The sequence below is a fragment of the Aythya ferina genome, assembly GCF_964211825.1.
Source record: "Aythya ferina genome assembly, chromosome: 1".
Classification (NCBI taxonomy): domain Eukaryota; kingdom Metazoa; phylum Chordata; class Aves; order Anseriformes; family Anatidae; genus Aythya; species Aythya ferina.
Window position 1 is genome coordinate 204,622,976 of NC_140296.1, and position 13,563 is coordinate 204,636,538.

General features: G+C 50.1%; 1 protein-coding gene across 4 annotated transcripts in view; it reads right to left on the minus strand.

The window, feature by feature from the left end:
• The window catches only part of PLXNA4 (plexin A4), a 407,281-nt gene that overhangs the window by 278,163 nt on the left and 115,555 nt on the right, over window positions 1-13,563 (minus strand). The gene's annotated exons all lie outside the window — the stretch shown is intronic.

The following is a 13,563-nucleotide window of genomic DNA, read 5'->3' on the forward strand; positions in this document are numbered from 1 at the left end:
CTTGCTGTCCTGCTTTCCTGATGCTCAAGGGGCCATACTCATGCACAGGTACACCACCAGGCACCCCACAAGCCCTTAGAGTTTAGACTGAGAATCCCAAATACGTACATTTTTAAGGGGGATGCTGGGCTTGAGAATGGGCTGAAAATAAGAGACAGAGCCTCAGAATAAGAGGGAAAGTCAACCAGCAACGCCTCTGATGGCACCCAGGATTTCCTTTATGCTGAATCCAGCACACCATCCCCATCATCTTCTGTAAGACCTCACTCGTGCTCCTAAATTTGGCAGCTGTCATCTCTGGGAATTACGTGATCTGGAGCTAATGCAATTAGCTGTGACTTTGAAGGCACACAGCAGCTTCTCATCACTCTCCCAAGAACCTTAGACAACTTGGGGACAGCAGCCAAGCTCAAAATGACTGCCAGGAGTGTCATGTGCTGTTCCAGAGCTGAGATAGTGTCTGCAACAGGAACAGAGCCCTGGACAGATTGGGAGAAGGATGTGGGAGGGAGAGGAGATGAGAATGAATGAAGACAAAGAGGGATCGACATCAGAGGAGGGATGGCCACATGGCTGCAGGGCTCTAGTGCAAAGGGGGGTGAAGGGAAGAGGAGGGATAGTGCAATATGAGACACGGTAAACAGGGCAGGGAAAAACAAGAAAATAAAAGAAAAATTGAGTAGATTAAAGAGAAGGGCTGGGAAGAAGCAGAGGGGGAAAGATAGTGCATGGAGATAGGGATGTGGAGTTCAGGTTGTGGAAATGGCTGGGGCTGTCTCTCAGGGCTTCCTCAGTCTCATTTTTGCAGCGCCAGCTCTGTCGTCTCAAAGGAGATGTTTCAGGCCAGGCTCTGGAGACAGGACATGACCCCGATGGTCTGTTAATGCCCTCCCTTCAGGACAACTTAACCCTCGTCCAGCGTGCCCCACAGAGATCTGCTTTCATCCACACGTCTGAAGGTTGCTGCCAGTATCTGCGATGCTCGGTGCTGAATCAAGCGCTGGGACAAACTTTTACAAACACTGTCACCGATGGGTCGTGATTAACCATGGCCTGGCAAGGAAGGTGAGAGGATGAAAGCGTGATCAAAGGCAGAAAAGAGAGTCTGGCTTGCAGGAGATCAAGCAAATAAGAAATAGTCTCCACTGGCCCATAAAGCTGCTCCTGTTCGTGTGGTCGGCCCTTTTATGAGTCTTGATGTATTGTAAAAAGTTACAATAAATACTCCCAAAGATGAGATTTTCTGCTAGAGGCCTTCAGAGGGCATGGCCCATTCTATCCTTTCATCTTACTGCCAGGAAGGCACCGTCTGTAAGAGACACCCTTACCAGGAGACCCCTCCCCAGCTGGAGGTCCCCCATACACCTTGCTGGTGAGTTTGTGGGTTTTCGTGCTCACTGCATGACCCCAGGACTACTTCTAGATCCCCTTTTTGACCCCGAGGTGCCTACACACGCCTAGGTTGATTTGTACAACCCCTCAGCATCCCTCAACGGGGCCATGAGAGCCATGCAGCCTGTGCAGGCACAGAGATAAAACTGACTGTGCCTGCCGTGGGCAGCCACCACGTGCATACACTGCGGACATCTGGGTTTCTTGGCCACACCACAGCCCTTGGTGGGACGTCTGTGCTTGCAGACAGCGGAGTGTATGGCACCTCCAACGCAGACACAGTCGGAGCCTTTCGTGGTGAAGCAGCCTGCCAGAACCCGGGAGCCCCAGATAAATGCAGGACTGCCTCCAGCTCTGTGCATGTCTTCATATATCCCTGTATAAGTTAAAAGGAGGTGTTTTAAGACATTTTTCTGCCCTGAGAAAGAGTTGATCTTCAGAGACTGCAGCTCAACAGCCTGCTGAGGGTTTCTGCTCTGCACAGAGAAGGTCCTGCACATTGTTCTGTGGTCCACAAAAAGGTGTTGAGTGTGCCTGTGTGTTAGGTTTTTGAGAATATAATATACATACAGCGTGTAGAAAGGCAAACACAGCCTGCAAATAGGTAACCCAACAGGCATGGCTTGGTTTATGCGGTGCAGAAAGGAGACGTGAGCACAGAGCTATCCCTGAGCTGGGACCACATTCTGCCTTGAGGAATCCCTGGTTTGACACAGCAAAAGGAATTCCCAGCCCCTCTTTTCCAGGGGAATGAACGCATTAATACGAGTTGCTCCTTGAAGACTAGAGAGGCTGGTGTAATTACAGATCAACCCAGCAGCACGCTCAGACCTCATAAACCTCCTCCAACGGGCTCAGCTTCACCTCGGCCAGCCCGTGCGCTCCGTGCACACCACGGTAACCAAGAGCAGATGCTGAGAAGCCTCTACAAAGGGCTGAATGTGTCGAGGTTGGGGTAACCGGGTACAGAAAGATAAGCAGGAGTCAGCGTCGCATCACCTCTGACACCATCCATCACGCTGTGATGATGGCTCCAGATGGCACCTACCCCAGCCGCCAACAAAAGGGGCTGCGTCAACACGCACCACGGCGGTGCCAGCCATGAGAAATCTGAAAAGGACAGATAGGGATGGGAGAGAAAGGCGTCCTTCTGTGGCTTGCAAGAGGAGTCTGCCTCTCTTCCTGCCCAGTCGGCCTGGATGTGAGCAGAAGGAGAGACGGGAGGATGCTGGAGATGTTCCGGAGAGACGCGTGGTTCACCAGTGGTGCTGAATTTCCTTTCCCACAGCAGCTCAGGTAATAAAAGCTGCACAAACACTGTCTGCAGTGTGGGGGGACCGGGAAGCTAATCAGGTTTTGGATGGAGCTTAGAGACAGAAAGAAAGCTTGGGAGCAAATGTGTTTTTTTCCCAGAGTGGCATTGCAGGGCTTGCTGGAAGATGACAGCTCCGAGCCCGGTCCTGAACAGCATCATGGAGTGACTGCAGCTGGGGCACCTGGGTGAGTGGTACCCAGCTAAATTAGAAGGGACAGAGAAAAAAAAAAAAAAAAAAAGAAGCTAATATTCCCAGCGTCACCACGACTTGGAGGTTATTAACCCCAATTTTCTTGTGAAATTCTAGCTTAGGCAAACACTTTTTGCTCATCCGGGAGAGCTGAGTCACTTCTCCTTCCCATCCGCAGCTGTCAGAGCACTGCTGGGTTCTCACCCTGTTGCAAGGAGAGCAGCTTCTCCCTCCTGCCTGTCGCCCTCACTGCATGCACGATGGACCAGGGACCTCTTCTGTGCCCTGTGCCAGCCTTGGTCGTTTGTCCCCATGTCACATTCCCCTCGTGTCAATGCAAATCCGTGCCCGCAGCGCTGCGCAGAGAACCTGATGAAGCCGAAAGCTTACTTGGTGAAAAATATGTGTATTTTACATCAGCCCCTGCATTTTTGCACACCCAATGACCTGTGATGATGTGATAAGTGGCTGGCAGGTCGGGGGCAGGTTTTTTGTGTTGTGGGTCGTGTTGGTTGAAGCACACACAAAATCAGAGAGCGATGGGCACAGGGATGCTGCACGCATGGACTTGGCAGAGCTGAGCACCCCCACCCCATGCCACCATGAACAAAACCTTCCATTTTAATCCTAAAACTATGAAAAAAGATCCCGTTGGTCATGCCCAGCTCCCTGACATCACAGACACCCTGCAATATGCCTTAACAGAGCACCTACTGCTCAAAACCATGGCACGTGGGCACCACAAAGCTCTTCCCAAGACCTGCAGCACCTGGCTAAAGGCTACAAAACGCAATAAGCCACAGGAGGAGGGAGGAGAGGGCATTGCCAACACCTTAGGGTGGTTTTAGAGCAAGGGGAACACAGCAATGCTCAATGTACATATTCTGTGACATGCCAACAACGTGGTTCTCCAGACAGCAGCCGATTTGTTTTGTTAACATCCCTGTCTCCTTCTGAGATTGTCAAAAGGCAGGTGCTGTCATCAAGGAAAAAAAAAATTACAGTTGGGGATGGATGGATGGGACTGGTGCGTGCCACTTGCGGGGAAGGCACTGAAAAGAATGCTGGAAAAAAAAAAGTAAGAAAAAAGGGATTTTACCATTTTCCTTCTGATCCGTTTATGAAACGTCTCCCAGTTGGGAATCATTGGAGCGAATTATTCTTCCAAGAACATGCAGGAGTAACTCAATTGATTTTTACGGAGTGCCTCTAGCCCAGGTTGGAGTAAAGGCGGTGGGAATCCAACCATCCCTTTTTAATGTAGTCTGGCCTCAAAAGCTGCCAGCCCCAGGGAACTGGGTGGTGTGGGATGCTTCTGAGCCTGCAGGCACAGCCTACGGTCCTAGACGGGCTTCAGGAAGAGCTGCTTTAGTTTTCAAGCTCCTAATTGAACTAATTGAGCTTCTGCAATTTGCCAGAGTTAACCCTCCCCTCGCTCACCGCAGGAGGCCAAAACCTTGCTGCCGATTCATTTTTGCACGACGTTTTCCACAACAAAGGGGAGATGAAAACTGTTGTTGCTCCCGGACCTCTCAGGGTCTCCCTTTGATTGTTGCATTTCCTACCCGTGTCAGCACTTGTGCTATTAATGATCTAGACCATGGGTCATTAAAAATCATTCGGGGGGGGGGGCTGCAGCCCCATAAGGAAGGATTAGAGCCCCCTTGCTATTAGAGAGTGAATATTCACCCCATCCAATTAAAGAGATCTTTGCCTAATAGCGGGAATGCTGCTCCTCCAACTCCCCTCTGGCAGCAAGGCTGGGAAGCCGTGGAATAATTTTATCTCCTCCAAATAAACCAAGGAGGTACCTGACAAAGAAGCCGGGATGTTTTCTTGCATCCGAGGTGCTCTGAGATGTGAAAGCCACTCGGGGAATCACAGGCTGCAGGCTGACGAGGTTCATGGAGATATTTCCAACGAGGGGGTTGCAGAAAGGGGGTCCTCCAATTTCAGTGTCCTTTCATTTCCTTTTAACGCTAACTGGATTAAAATTTCAGTTGGGTGGAGGTGCGTGTTTTTGCACGAGGGAGATAAAGATGTGCAAATGCCAGCCCCGTTGACGGGAGAGTAAATGGAAAAAGAGGAGGAGGAAGAGGCCACGGTGGCTGGAAGAGCTCAGTCACATCCTCAGCTTCTTCTTTGGGAAAAGGAATTGCTTGGGGAAAGGTAGATATCTTGAGCTCAGAGCTGTGAACGTGATTTTCAGTCTGGAGTGAGGAAAAATCCCTTTTCTTTCCCCAAAAGCACCATTTATATGAGGCAAAACAGCGCAGGCACCAAAGAGGAGTTCAGTGAAATGAGACCTGTGCACACAGCTCCGTATCTCATGCCCAAACTACTTACAGATAATTTTAGAGAAGAAGGAAAAAGGGATTCAACAACCATAGTCCCCATCGTCCCCTCAGCACAGCTTCCCCCAGAGCTGCTCCCAATTCACAGCAGCTTCCAGTATGGCCAGTCCAAGAGGTCAGTAACCACCAGTGCCCCGGGGGATATGGTGCACAAAGAGAGGAGATCCCAGCTCATTCCCTCCTGTGTCCCCCAGCCTGCACTCCCCTGATCCCCAAAATAACCCTGCTTCATCTTACTTCTCCAGGTTCCTGGCTATAACCTCCTTGAAAGCAAAGAAAAATGAAAGGGCACTATCTGATTTTGACTGCTTACCCCAGCAGAGCTGAATTTACAGCATGTAAATAATTGGCATAAGAGGTTTTTTTTCACAAAGCAGACCTCTGGACCCAATTGTTTGTGGGTTTCTAGCAACCGCCGTGCCAGGCTAACTACAGAGACCTGCATCACCACCACATGGAGAGAGAGATTTAAAAAAAAAAAAAAAAAAAAAGCTCTTCTATTTATTATAAAACTTTAATTGGCTTTAAAGAGTGACTGTCGTGCTGTCTGACACTTGAAAGTGTTCTGTATAGTAGGAGACATAAAACATGAATCATTGCACTTGTTTTTCATCGTCTCTCTTGCCACATTTGCTAATTATTTAATCTCCCGTGTCAGAGGCAGGACTTTTGCGCCTTTTCCTGCCCGTTTTTTTCCTTTCCTATTTTCTCCGGCACCAGAATATGGCACAGGTATTGCCCTGGTGCAGCTTGGGTGCAGATGGCACAGGTTAGGGTCACTTCAAGGGGTTAGAGACTTGTACAGACAAGGGATGTGCCCATAGCAATTAAATACCACAGTCTCAACACGGCTTCTTGCAAGAGTTTCTTATCTTCTGCTTTCTGGAAGCTGGGCTCTAGGCACCAGATCCAGCCTTTGCTCCATGCCCGTTCCCAAAAGCATCTGCTCTTGTTGGCCATGGGAAACTTGACCCAAGCTCATAAAAGCTGCTCCTTACTCCTTTTGCCCATCGAAGTCTAGGCTTACAGATCATGGTGCCTGCACAAAAGATGGTCACAGGTGACCAAAAGGACTGAGAACCATTTGTGGAACAACTCCTCGAAGCACCCCAGGTGTGCACTGCACCCTGTGGGCAATAAGGAAAGAAAAACCTGGATAGATGGATGGAGAGAAGTCCCAATTCTGTTTCTATCCCCTGTAACAGAGTCCTCCAAAGGTCCACAGCAAGCCAGCAAACCCCCTCTCCCCTTCCCTCTGTGCAGGGCAGGACCTGCAGGATATGGATCACTCTCTATATGGGCTGGAAAATTGGGATTTCTCCTCTGTCTCTAGCAATGGGGCATCCCGGGGGGCTGCTCCCCTTTGCCAGCCTGTATGCCCACGCTGTGATTCCTCTCTTGGCTGCAGTGCTCGGTGGCACAGCAGCTCATGGTGCATGCATCGCCCTCCTGGAGAGATTCATCTTGGAAGGGAACAAGGGAAAATCCCCTGGCACGCTCACCTGCAGGCTGGGGATGCTGAACAGGGCCTCTGATTGCAGCTGCCTTCAAGCACGGGAGCGAGGAGGGAGCAGGGCAAGGAGGGAGGATGAAGAAGAGTCTCAGATGTGTGCGGAGAACAAACGGTAATACCGCTAATAAGGCTGCAGGATTTTATGGTGCTGGCTTCCACCTCTTCAAAGGGCATCCCACAGCTTTTGGCAGGGCCTCGCCAAGCAGAAGCTGGTCGCCAGCCCGGTGCCAGCTCAGGGTTTAGCATCAGCGGGATTTAAGGTGACTGTGGATATCATTAACACCGACGCTGGAGCACAAATGCCGGCTGGCAGCCGGCAGCAAGAGCATGGGCCCAGGGACTGCTCACCAGGGCAAAGCAACCTGCGTGAGGACCAGCCTGAATTTTGGGAGCTTTGGAGGCAGGGGAAGGGATTTGCTCCCCAGGTTGGCGCTGCTTCAAGCCAAGCGCCTTGCAACGAGAGAGATCCAAGCAAATTGGATGCAAAAGCAAAAAAAGATGGTGCTGCCCCCCTGCCCATCCACCCCCATGGGCTTCCTTTACCCTTTGCAGGTTTACACAGGCTCTCTGGTCTTTTCCTAACTCTCCTTTGACTCCCAGAAACACAAGGTGAGCACTCTATTCCTAATTTTGCGTGGCTCATTGATGAGCTTCATGTTGAGCAAGCTCAAGTCCCAGGTCATCTTTTTCGCCCTGAGCTGAAGTTCCCCACTCACTCCATCGCATCCTCCAAGCCCCTCAAGCAGAAGGGATAGAGGAGCTTTAAAGATGCAACAAGAAGAAACTGGACACACGTGGGATCTTTGCAAGATGCTCTCTTGCAACCACAACCCTGCAGCATGTCAAACCTGACGATCAAAGCATCTCAAGAAGGGATTTTGGCACCCTCAGAGCCTCTCCAGGTGCTGCACCCCTCTCCAAAAACCACACAAAAAGCCACCAGATCTGCAAAAACGAGGTGCAAAGCATGGGAGGCTGCTGGGACAACTCACCGCCCCACACGGGCAATCAGCTTATGATATGAGGGATGGGATCGTGTCGGTTGAGCAGGCACAGCTGCTAATGTTATTCTTGTTCATCGGAATACTTAATCCGACTTCTTTTTCTTCTTTTTTTTTTTAATAAAAATAAATCCTCGATGACTATTTGCCTGAGGCTTTAGTCGGAGCAGCTAATGGGGCGGTCACGTGCGCTGAACCCTCCGTACGGAGCAGTGAACTGCATCGGGAGAGCAGAGCTCGAGAAGGGAGGGCAGGAGGAGAGCAAATGGAGGAGGAAAAACGCGTGTGAAATGATCTGGACGATGGCACGGAGCCTCTGGGTGAATGGGTGTGAGCAGGACTGGGATGTCTGTGTGTAATCCTGCAAGGGAGCAGTCAGGAATTGCTACGGCCCTTGGAAAAATCCCCCCCAAAATAAGGTCACAAGCCCTGGGGATGGGCAACATGGTAGACAGATAGGAGCAGAGCCTAAATGAGCAAGCGTCCAGGCAGACAGATGATGAAGAGACCTCAGGAAGATGAAGGCCAGAAGGGCAAGTCCAGCCCTGAGCAGGATGTGGCACCGTGCAAGGGTTTTTTTTTAGCCTTTTTTCTTTCGTTTTGCTTACAGTCCCAAATTATCCACCTCTCCTGAGCAGCCAGATCAGCTCACACCCATTTTGGCTCAAAGTAGGAGCACGCTCTGGGCACAGCATCCCTCCGAGCCAAGCCCTGAGCCCATCCATCAATGCCACCCACGTCCCGCAGCCAACAGGTTTCCGAGACACGCTTGGCATGCAAAGGAAAAGAAAAGAAATGCCAGGAGATCAGACCCGGAGCTGAAACTACTTGTTCAATAAGCCACGAACAACAAAGAGTTCGTTGGGTTTGTTTCTCTGCCTTTCATCTACGAAAAATAAACAGTTTGGGGAGAAAGGAGAGAGGTGCCAAGAGACAGGAGCTGGTGGCACCACGAGGACAGCTGGCAGCTGAAGCCGCAGGGGCTCTGATGCTCTCTCCTAGCCCCATAGCAGCACTCCTTGCTCGCACAGGACTTATTTCCGTGATGCTGTCAGTGCTTTGGTCCGAGAGGGCTTCGTTCAGCTCCGAGGAAACCAGCAGCACGATGCCCAGACCAGCAATATCAGAGCCTGGTTCCAGAAGCAGATGAGAAATAAGACCTCGCATTCGGGGCTATTATTCCGGGAACAGCAGCGTCTCGTTCAGAGTAGATTAATTGACAGGAATAATAAAAAAAAATATGTTGATAACTCTGGACATACAGAACATTTTTATTCATGCTGGAAAGGAGCCCAGATGTAATAGACTCGCACAGACACCCCCCCGTCTCCTCCCCTTCCTCGGTGCCGTAGGAACTATCAGCAATTTCTTTCCTGATCCTTAATGAACCGAGGGTTGGCCAGGATCTGGGGCAGCCAGTGAGACAAAATCCTAGCAGCCTCGGCACAAGGCAGATTGCTGGGCTTCGCCCGACTGCAAAAATTAACCATCTACCCAACATATGGGTCCCAGAGAATCTCCTGCAGAGCCCATTCCTCCCTCCACCCCCTCAAGCAGGCTAATCCCCTTATTGTTATTTAGAGGCACAGAGAGGGGTCTGCTCCACAACCCCAAAATCCCCGTGTCTAGGAAGAGAGCTTAGAGACTCGCCTCCCATGAAGGGGAAGAACTGAAGAGTCGGATCCAGGCAGCCCCGAAATCTGCGAGCCTCTGAAATTTGGATCCAGCCCCAAATTTCTCAGACGTAGCCCGGCACCATCAGCACGTTGTGTGCCCATACGAGGGGCTCTCTGCAGCCTAGCAACTAACAGGGAGTGCATCGATGAGATCAAAGCTTACAGGAGAGAAAAAAAAAAAAAGAGGATCAACTTCAGAACAAGGCCAACCACAAGACAAACACCGAGGTGTTGGTGCATGGGAAATGGAGCAACACGAAATCTCCCTGCGGTTCCCTGGACAGGGGAGCAGCAGATGAAAATTTTGAGCAGTTTTCCCATCTCCAGCTTTGAGTTACCAACTCTTCCAGGTTGGACCAGAGCATCTTTTGAGGTCCATTTCAACCGGAGCTGCTCCATGATCCTGTGACTCTAGATTGGGGTGCCTGGCTTTTCTCTATGACTAAATAAATGCACAGCGCGACCCAGAGCAAGTGAAATCGCTGCAAATTTTTTGCATTCAGAGAAGCTTTCCTGCAGACAGCAGGGAGGTAACAGCCTGACTTTATACATGCACCTGGGCCGTGGAATTGCCTGCACAAGATCCCACGGTGTCCCCACAGACCATGCTGCCCCACTGGATGGAGGTCAGGAAAGGCAACTGGAAGGACCAAGGGTCTCAGGGATGCAGGGCTCACAGAAATAAGTAGGACCAATGACATTAAGCTAAATGTTTTCTCTCCAAACACAATCCCACTGCCCACCCATATGGCATGGAGAAGAGGGATCTCACGAGGACAGGACCCAGAGATGGGTGACATCAGCCTGGTGCAATCCAGTTTCTCTCCTGCTCCATGCCTCGGTGTGCCAGACACATCCAAGAGGCAAATCCCAGCTCAGACCGACCAGCTGGGACCTGGCAGGGGGGCAGGGGACATCTGTGGTGCTGCAGTGTGTACCTGTAGGGGACAGATCATCACCTGAACAGACAAATGTTATCCCACACAACATCCTTGTCCCTGAATTAGAGATATGGATCTGATGGATGGACCATTCAGTGGGACCTGGGCAGACCTGGGCCTGTGTGAGCTTCGTGAGGTTCAACACGGCCAAGTGCAAGGTCCTGTGTCTGGGTTGGGGCAATCCCAAGCCCAAATCCAGGCTGGGTGGGGAATGGATGGAGAGCAGCCCCGAGGAGAAGCACCTGGTGGATCCAATGCACTGCCATGTGCTATCCCCAATTCAGTGGCCAAACCTATTCTGAAGTTTACACATTCCTTCCTGCAATTAAATTTCTACCTTTTCCCAGCTCTTGGGACTGCGCTGCTGAAGCAAACCCATCCCTGCTGTCTTCCCAGATGCCATTCGGCATGCCCAAATCTTTCCATGAATCAGCAGGGAACCTTATTGATGTGCTTGTTGTGGCAGCAGAATTAACTGCCGAGGTGATTTTACCCGAGCAACACGTCAATCCCATTTTCTATTATTAGGCATCTGCGTGTTATGTTCATTGATCCTGGACACTAAATTTCCTCGGGGGTTAACAATACTTTCAACACACAGACAAAAATCCATGGAAGCTTAAAGAATACTCAAGCGCAAGATTCCCAGAGGTCCCCGGGGACGGTGTGTTCTTCAGTTTACACAGGCACATCAATACATCTCCTTAATTTCATTTCATTATTCCTCCCATACAGTACGTACGTTCCCCCTAGACCGACTTGAGGGAGTATTTTTTACAAGAGGCAGGAAGATGCACTGCCCAGCTCATTCGGCCTACCCTGTGTTTTGTGAGCTCGATGGTCAAGCTTCAAGACCAAAGTGAAAACTTGCTCAATTCCTTTGGTTTTCACAGAAATAGGATGTAAATATCACAGAAATAGCATGTAACTATTGTGAAAGCACCAAGAAATGGGCGATTCCAATGGGATCTTATTATAAAAGTCTAATTAATGTCCTATTGCAACATGAGACACAATAAATATCCCCAGTAGCTGAGCAAAAATGGGCAGAGATTGTAACAGACCAAGACCGTAGACCAAGTAAAGGAGTGGGAGATCACCTGGAGGTGTAGGGATAGAAAACTGTAGGGAGAGGAGTGAAGGAGAAGGGGGATGAGGGTGCAGGAGAGGGTAACACACCCTCACAAGGCGTAGAGGCATGCTGTAGCTGCAAGAACACGATAAATGGGTGGGTGATCAGATGGAAGATGGGCATCAACCTCAGTTGCTCCTGTCCTTGGTGTCAATCTCTAGGCATTCCCTTGCAAAGGGCCTTGAAGACCAGATCAGGCTGGCAAGAGGAGGCTGTAGGAGTGAAGATCCTCCCCCAGAAGTGGACGCACTCCCAAGTAGGATCCTGATGTCTGAAAACCTTGCCCTGGGACCTCACAGATCAAACTATGTCCTGCAGAGAAAGCTTAAACAGGCAGCTGGTGGCGTATCAGTGACGAGAGCCCGTTTGCTGCCCGCTCCGAACCCAGAAGAGCTCCTCTTGCTTCTGCAAAGTTAATGCCGGCACATCCAAAATCTGGCCCATTAGAGCTGCCATTTACCTTCTGTGCAGAATGCAATTTTCTTACATCTGCTCCAGCTAACAAGCAAATAGAAAGGGTGAGGCACTGAAGGCAGAGAAGACGGGAACGGTAGCTAAATGATGGTTAATGGGCAGCTGATCGAGTAGAAGGACAGATGTGGGGAGAGATGAATAGAATAGATAAGCAGGCATCAGACCCCAGTCTCCCAGCAATTACAGTCTGCTCTGGAAATCCTCATCTTCTGCAGTGTCACTCTCCAATAATTCCAGTTAAATTAGTTATTATCCCCCGTTTGTGTTTGTCTCCGGCATTATTTTGGTGGCGCGGATCAAAGAAGCACCACGGGCTGCCATGCGGCGTGTTGTTTTAAGCAGGCAAAGCATTAGGAGGTGCTCCCCACGTCACGCATCCCCCTCTCGTGCTGGAAAGTGGATCTTTAACTCCTAATTAGCGCATCTCGGGATCTGTCCAAACAACCCTGCCACGGCTCTCCTTGCAAACAGGAACAGATGAGGTTCCCCAGGGAGTCTGAGCCAACTCCGCACCTATGAGGGGGAGCTGGGCTATCACAATTAATAAAAAGTGAGCAGGCACTAACCAATGCTGAATTTAGCCCTGGAACCACACCCCAATCATCCATACTTTATTTTCCCACCTCATTCAGTCAAAAAATCCCTTCCACAACTGTACAAAAAAAATAAAAAATAAAAGAAGAAAGAAAGAAGAAAAAAGATCTCATTACATGTTTAATTTAAATCTCTACCAGTGATTAGGATATTTTATTGACTGATCGCCTGCCAAATGTTCTGGTTTAAATCAAAGCTGCTCCAGAGGTCTTCATGAGCCATAAAAGAGACGCAGGGTTTGGGGATTTTTTCCTCTGCTTTGGAAAGTCACTGGCCCGCACCAGACACTGGGAAGGGCTAGGAGAGCGGTGGGCAAGGGAATGACAGCGAGATGGATAAATGAGAGGGGGTCTGAGAGGGTGAGGGGCTTAAATCCTTGGCTGGAGGAGTTCCCTCTGGCAGACTGGGAGATCAGCAGCGACCAGCACGTGCAAAGCAATCAGCATTTATTTATACAGAGCTATTATGTAAAGAAAACACAAACGTGCAGGGGTATTTGCTAGGGTCAGCCGGTCATGGATGTGAGAATGGGATGAGTCCCATCACAGCAGCACACACAGCTATCAGGAGAAGTGAAATGGAAGGAGAAAAAGGGCTGTGATGTCTTCCTTATCAGCCAAGTTTACGGGACTGCAGGGCCAAGAGAGGCACCTGTAGCAAAGGGATACCCCAAAAAGAGGAGTTAGGGAAGAGCAGCGGCCCTGAGGTCGGAAATACCATTTTATCCATAGAAATGGCAGCATCCCCTCCCAAAACATATTAGCAGCTACAGGGCGATGTCCTTCCACCCCAAATCTCAAACACCACACCTTTATGGATGGAAATGCAGCAAGGGCTGATTTGGGGGCAGGAGCCAGGTTTGTCAGCTGTGAGGACATCCCCGGTGTCTCCTGGACCAGAGAGGATCACTCACAGCAACATGGCCAGAGATCTGTGCCCAACTTGACCAGGTTCTTCTTTTTCCTAAGTTTAATTTACCAG